Below are 6,722 nucleotides of genomic sequence, written 5' to 3' on the forward strand. Positions count from 1 at the left end.
ATTTGAGCCTAGTATGTATTACCAAAACATTCAAGGTTTTGAAAATAGCGATAACATAGCAAAAATGAAGATTTCACAATCCCAAGGCTCCTCAATAATTTTCTCACATGAAATGCAAAGGATAATAGAGGGCAATAGACTTAATTAGCCTAAAAAAACAATAGAATCATAAAAGCACCGAAAAAAACAAATTAGAAGCTCAACTGAGATCACACTAAAAACAACTGGATTTATATCAGAATGATTGTGGATGAAGAAATAAATTAGTCTCCTAGTACTGTGATGTATGAACAATAACGTATAATAGCAAGATGCCAACAAACAAACTTATCATTTAATGACATAAGCTTGAATGTTTGCATTTGCACCATAATGCAAATTTTTCAGTCCAGAAGAACATATTAGTAAGTTGCAATACTTTCCAGATACTAAACTTCCGCTTTCTTCTGATTTAATTAGGAAGTATAGGTCTCATTAGCTGCTCTTGTCCATAATCAGCTAGTTTTTTTTTGGGCAGGCAAACAATTCATATAAGGAGCACACCGGGTGCTAAACCCAAATACAAATTGGAAAAGCAGAAAAAGCAACCAGGCTACTTAGCTAACTCAAAGCCCAGAAGCAACAATCGCAGAAAATAGGAAAATAAAAGAGTAAAACATAAATGACAGCTCCATGGCTAAAGACCAATTCAATACACCCTCATCGCCTCTGCTTTTTCTCTCTTTTGATTCTATTATTATACATCCACTATCTATATCTGACCATTTCCCCAAATATAGCAGAAACATCATTATTTTCTCCACCCAATTAATTGTCTCGTTCAAAAGCACATGGGGACCAACTCCTCCATTTTCTGAAAATGGGAGAGGGACTTATCAATTAGGCGCTGCCAAACATAGCAATTCAAGAGAACAGTTAAAATAGTTTTGTCAGTTTTGTCTTGTTCCTTCAAGCTGTTAAAATAGCTTTATGCAGAAGAAAACCCATGAACCTTGCCAATGAGGTCCAAGTGCACTGCATGTTCAGTAATATGCACACACCACTCTTATTCATCCACTAAGATACTGCAACCATTAAACAACATAACTTCAAGAACAACAATAAATAAACAATTAGTCATTTCAAATTTCAAACAGTTCAACCATGATGTCTTTATATCACAGTAACTGAAAACAAACCAAACATTCCAGTTTCACATAAGAACAGAATAAGCTTAAAACAGTTTTATAGTAAATGATTTTTTTTTGAACTAATAATGCAATAAGAGTATTGTATACACATGATTCTGAAATATGAAAAAAGAACTACTATCTTTGGCTTTAAAACCAAATTTATTTAATTTACTTTGCTACTTTGAAACAAAACTTATTTACTTAAAGTAGCAGCAATTACAATACATACTAATTTTATAGGATAATAAGAACTGAAATCCAAGTAAATATAAATGAGAAGCTACAATGTAATGGTAGAATGAGACTCCACCACCAAAGAGATGGACATACTACAACTCTATCAAGAGCTGAAGCTTCCACCACTCCGACACACTTTTTAAGTTGGAATTCTTGCTTCTAGTGCCAGTCCTCTACATGTGCCATTAGCATAGCTCAGAAGATTAGCATCATGCACGGGTGAGTCAGCAACTGCTTGTTTTTTTTGCAAAACATATCTTGAATACTAAAATAAATGTAAAGAAACTACACAATAATTGTAATCAAGTTAGAGTATGACTAATGAGTAAGTAACATGGATTCAGTGAAAACTTTCAACTGATCATCAGTGATTCACTTAACTTCCAAGTTATGCAAAAGGTTCTTCCATGGTTATCCCAAAAATAGAACCATCCCAAGCCAGGCATCAGGGGTGCTGCCTCTCAATGCTCCATTTAAGGCCCCTTAATGAGTGGCTTGTTATTGCTTTGACAATGTAGATATCAATTCTAAGCATTTTAGATCACATTCAGCTAATTCCACTCTGTCAGAAGCTGAGAAATTTCCACCAAATTTCAAATAATGAGCAGTAAAAATTTTAGTCTTCAAGAATATGTTAGCCTGTCAGTTTAGCTCATACTAAAGTAATTTGTAGGTGAGGCACTGCTATTTTATCATTTTGAGTCTTTGGCCATTATAAAAGCACATATGCGTGGTGAGTAACAAAAACAAAATTGGATTCAGCATGTAGGAAATTTCCCTTACTGAAAATATGAGAAAAACATACATGAGCAAGAGAGAAAGAGATTCACTAAGTGATTTAAAACTACCCAAACTTCATAACTTGTCTGCCTCCATAGAACTCCATAATGTTTGAGCCTAGTCAATGCAAAGATAAGAAGTTAAGAAGACATTTTCGACCTCAGAAATAACATGCATTTCATAATGATGATGGAAAATTATGCATTTGAAAGAGAAGCTTTATTCTAATCAGGATACAATCACTTAGTGAATCTCTTTCTAATCAGGATAAAATTATGCATAGTATAGAGTGTGATGCACTTGATCACACTCTCCTATATTCTGTTAGTCTATTATAGTTAATTATGTATATTTATCAACATCTAGTGAATCTATTAGGGTTCTACACTGTATAAATACAGTGATCTGTTCATTCTATTAGTTCAGTTAATGAAATCACACTTTCTGTTCAGTTTCTCTTTCTCCCTCTCTCTTATGCTTTACATCTAAGAGATTTTGTCACTGATGTGTAGTTCACTAAGTATTTAGTTACTAAATTAATTGGATATCCAATGTTTGTAGATGCTTATGTGCTTCCTTTTGTAAAGAGGGGAAGAAAACTCAAGTATGAAGATCCGTGTTACCAAATTTTGACACTAAAAATTGAAAAAAAAACTACTCTTTTTTTTAAGAACCAAATATATTTATATAATAGAGAAACAGTCCAAGACCAAATTAGAAAGAGATCAGAGCAATAGATGGTTAAACATACCAGCCAAGCTCACAACAAAAAGGGAGAAAAGCTATAAAGCTAAAGCTACAGACAAGGAAAGGAATAATGTACAGTTTTATGCAATCAGGAAGAATTAAAAGAGCATTAGAGCTCCTTGTAAAACAGCAGCATTTGTCCTCATGATAGAGCATCAAAACCACCAAGATCATCAATCCTGAATAAAAAAGAAGCGACCTCAAGCCTTGCTGTCCAATAACCAAGTCACCTTGCTATGCTGATCTATCACCTTACCAACAAAGAGAAAGCCACTGTTCTTGATATACTGAGTCACTCACTTCAGCATAAAAAATGTCCCCCCTTAAGAATCAAATTTGTCATCCCTCACCATATCCTACTGTCCATATCAGCAAAAATCCCAGCAAAATACTACATTAGAGAGATCAGTTAAAGACACCCAAGTCATATTCAATGTAACAATCCACCATTTGCAATACAAATTCCCAATATGGAAATAAAATATCTACAACTTATTCAGTCAAGGGGTTCACCATTTGCACACTAAAAGAATGCACAAATTCATAGAGGAAGCAAATAACAATGCACCAACTAAATCAAACCAATTTAAGTATTAATATAAATAGCAATGAAAGCTTCTGAAAGATATCAGATAAACTTTGACCATTAAAAATTAAGACCTGCTAAAGAAAAAACACAGCTATTGCCTATTAGAACCAAAGCAATCTTACCATTGAATTAGCTGCAAAATTACCATTGCCCCTCCTGCATAATTTTATTAGTTGCTCCAGCAGAACCATTGATTTAAAAAAATAGAGCTCCAGAGTACATATATCTGAGAAAAAGAGAAAAGAAATCAGGAAGGCAACAAATGGCAAGAAGACAAAATATTTTGCATAACAGTTGATAACACACAAATGAATGGTTAAATAGCAGAGCTAACTGGAAGGGGAAGGGGGGGGTGAAGTGTGGTTGAATGAGAACTAAGGGGATATTTATAGCCAAATCGATATGAAGAAACAAAATAATAGAAGAGTCTCTGTAAAGCTTTCCACCTATAACCCTCCATCTATATACCTAATCCCAACTTCTGCTCAGAATAGAAATGACAGATGCATAAAAAATGCAAGAACAGAAGATAACAATGGGACGAAATTAGGAGGAAACGTATGAGAAATGCTAAACCAAGTACCAAATCCCCCAAAAAATGCACATCTAATAAACTATATCAGATAAAAAATTCATAAAAAGGACGAAATCAGTGTTGAAGTTCAAAAAAACAACTGTTACGAAGGCTTACCCACGCAGGGAGATGTGATGGCCATCACCGGAGAATTGTGGGAGCACGCTGAGGGTTGTGGAAAGAGGAACGAAAACACTGAATCAGTGCTAGGGTTTCAGATTGATGGAGAGAAAAGGACGGCTGTGGAAGAGAATTCAAGAAATCAGGAGGTGATGGATGGTTCGGCGGAGCAGGTAGAAAGGGAGAGCACACACGCCAAAGAAATCATGTTCATCTCATGAGAGATGAGGAGAAACAGACGTACAATCAGAAACGGCATCGTATTGGACCTGGCAAGTTGAAAAAAAAAATTAAAAAAGGTCAAGCAGAACACGTGTTGCTTCGCCATTGGTGTTCTTTTAGCTACAGTAATTGGAGAATAAGAAGTAGTAGATTACTACTAATGGAATTTTCAGCTTCTTCACAATTCTAATTCCTGTGGATAAGAGCTTGCATTCTCCACCAAAATATCAAATGAATCGAAAAATTAATCACAATAGTCCAAGTCACATGCCTTGTTCAACGTCACATTTGCTCACTTATTTGAGTTGTTTCCTTACTTAGAAATTAAATTTATTACTTTGCACAAGCTTTTCTCTGTTTCTTGTCATTTTCTCAAGCTGCAATGTAAAACAACACTATATTAATACATGAGTCCCACTATGACACTTTAGGGCCCGTTTGGTGGTCAGGATAGGATATGATAGGATATGATATGTGAACATGATATCAACAGGATAGGATAAGAGCATGATAGACTCTTATCATATCCTGTGTTTGAGGTGCACATGATAAGAACAGGATATGATAAGGAAAAATGTATCAGATTTATATTTGAATAAAAAATACATTTAAAATTGATCATTCTATTAAATTTAATTTCTTTACATTTTCATGAATGAGTCTATATTTTAAAATAAATAAAATTAATTTAAATTTTATTAATTAGCCTATTTTATTGTTTTGAAGATGCCCTATATGTTAAATAAAATTATGCAGTTAACCGATTGGTTTTCACTTAGTTGTGACACGTGATAATTAACAATAAAAGTTAACTAAATTAAGAATATTATTATTTCAAAAGTACTTTATATTTGAATTATAAATTATTATATAAGTAGATAAGTAGTTTTAAATAATAGGAGATGAAAATAAAAAATTAATCTATTACTATTAAAAAATCAATATTTGTAATCAATGTTTTTTACTTAGTTGTGACACGTGATAAACAATAAAAATTAACTAAATTAAAAATATTATTATTTCAAAAATACTTTATATTTAAATTATTATATAAGTAGATAAATAATTTTTAGATAATAGGATATGAAAATATTAAATTAGTCTATTATTATTAATAAATCAATATTTGTAAGTGAGTAGTCTATTTTACTATTTATAAATAATAATTTTATTTATTTTTATTTTAGTTAAATTAATATTTTTATATTTATTAATTAATATTATTATAAATTATAAATTATATAATATTAAAATAAATTAATTTGGAGTTAGGATACTGAAAGAAAATATATAACTGGTATCCTATCCTGCTCTATCCTAGCTCCCCCTCAGGATAACTTTTACACATGATTGACAGGATAGGATAGGAGACATGATAGTGTTATCATATCCTGCTGGCGCAACAAACAACAGATAACAACAGGATATGATTATTATCATGTCTTATCCTATCCTGTCCTGGTCACCAAACGGGCCCTAAACAGCTTTTGTCATCATTATCATGCCAACTTTCTCAAATTGTCTGTAATATTTAATAAATGCATTAAAGAAAAAAGAATTTTTGCTTTGGTCAACTAATAAGCCTTTTTCTGCCTCTGTTTTACCCCTGCAGTAAATACTAGGCAGCTCATCAGGCTTTTTCAAATCTTTTTAGGGAAGTAACCTTCTTTTATCTTTGTAATTTACCATTTCTCATTGTTTTTTCAAGCCTAATTAAGCTTTGTCTACATTTTTATTACATTGATTTATTAAGGATTAGTTTCTTTCATTGTTCATCTATAAAATTTATTTTTGTGAGTTACCTGGCCTCTTTGTATTGTTTATAATTTATATGCAATATTGCTTCGTGTGCTCCCCCATATATGCATTGAGAGAGATATCGAATGCTTGATTAGATCACGGGAGGCATGAGACATGAATCATGACACACTATCTGAGTCATCCTTTTTAGTTGAGAGGAGTACACACTGTACATCAGTGATGACACATACCACATGTACAACTTAAAAATCAAAGTTGAATTCGGTGTATGTACACACCATGCTTGGGAATTGTTGTATAATTGATTCTCAAGTTAAAATCACGAAGCTTCTTTGAGCATAAGTAGCTTCTGGTATTATTAGAACTGTTACTGAGTTATTAGTTTGTGATGGTTATTACTTGGTTGAGCATTTGCTATGCTATTGTGCTATATAAATTGTTGAGAACTGGTGAGTTGAAGTTCTTTAGGAATGTATAATGTTAAAATAATCTAAGAGATGCGACTCAAATATCCAATGTT

The 6,722-nt window shown here is 32.5% G+C and overlaps 1 long non-coding RNA gene across 3 annotated transcripts; it reads right to left on the minus strand.

The window, feature by feature from the left end:
- Positions 1-401: 401 nt before the first annotated feature.
- LOC130715398 (uncharacterized) lies at positions 402-4,590 on the minus strand. 3 transcript variants are annotated; one of them, XR_009011642.1, is made up of 3 exons: positions 4,217-4,579; positions 3,648-3,751; positions 1,077-3,327 (listed from the first exon to the last, which is right to left on the minus strand). It is a non-coding gene; the product is annotated as an uncharacterized LOC130715398 (long non-coding RNA). The 3 variants fall into 3 exon arrangements; XR_009011641.1 differs by having other exon boundaries at positions 1,077-3,295; positions 4,217-4,572; XR_009011640.1 differs by having other exon boundaries at positions 402-3,751; positions 4,217-4,590.
- Between the last annotated feature and the right edge of the window lie 2,132 nt (positions 4,591-6,722).

Source organism: Lotus japonicus, chromosome 4 (assembly GCF_012489685.1).
Source record: "Lotus japonicus ecotype B-129 chromosome 4, LjGifu_v1.2".
In the NCBI taxonomy this organism is placed as follows: Eukaryota; Viridiplantae; Streptophyta; class Magnoliopsida; order Fabales; family Fabaceae; genus Lotus; species Lotus japonicus.